At 39.8% G+C, this 410-nt stretch overlaps 1 long non-coding RNA gene across 1 annotated transcript in view; it reads left to right on the forward strand.

The window, feature by feature from the left end:
* Positions 1-410, forward strand: part of LOC116690011 (uncharacterized) — an 11,073-nt gene that overhangs the window by 6,840 nt on the left and 3,823 nt on the right. The window lies entirely within an intron of this gene.

Here is a 410-nt window from a genome sequence, read left to right on the forward strand (position 1 = left end):
CCAGAAGCTTTTTTCCCTTGGTTGAACATTGGGCGAGGTAGCGCAATGCTACTACTAAGGCCTTAGTGCAGGTGCTAATGGAACCAAATGTGTATCTCGTCAATTTCCCCTCTAATAATGCCCGGAATGGTAACAAACATCTACAGTATACAACTTGGTTCTGTACTCGACGACGCATTGTAAAGTTTGTAAGTACACCAAGAGTTTCTTTAAATAACACTTGCCTGATTTCTACTCTCTAATGCTACCGCTACCGGCAGCAAGACAAGTGCTTAGGGACGTCTACAAACTATAACACCGAAAAGAGATACAACAAAAATATTCATTAATTTGACTTGTTTTTTAAAAGTAAGTGCTGTAGTGGGCTTCAACTACAAAGAGACGAGTTATAATTGAGGTAAGTTTGGAGA

Source organism: Etheostoma spectabile, chromosome 5 (genome assembly GCF_008692095.1).
Source record: "Etheostoma spectabile isolate EspeVRDwgs_2016 chromosome 5, UIUC_Espe_1.0, whole genome shotgun sequence".
NCBI classification, from domain to species: Eukaryota; Metazoa; Chordata; class Actinopteri; order Perciformes; family Percidae; genus Etheostoma; species Etheostoma spectabile.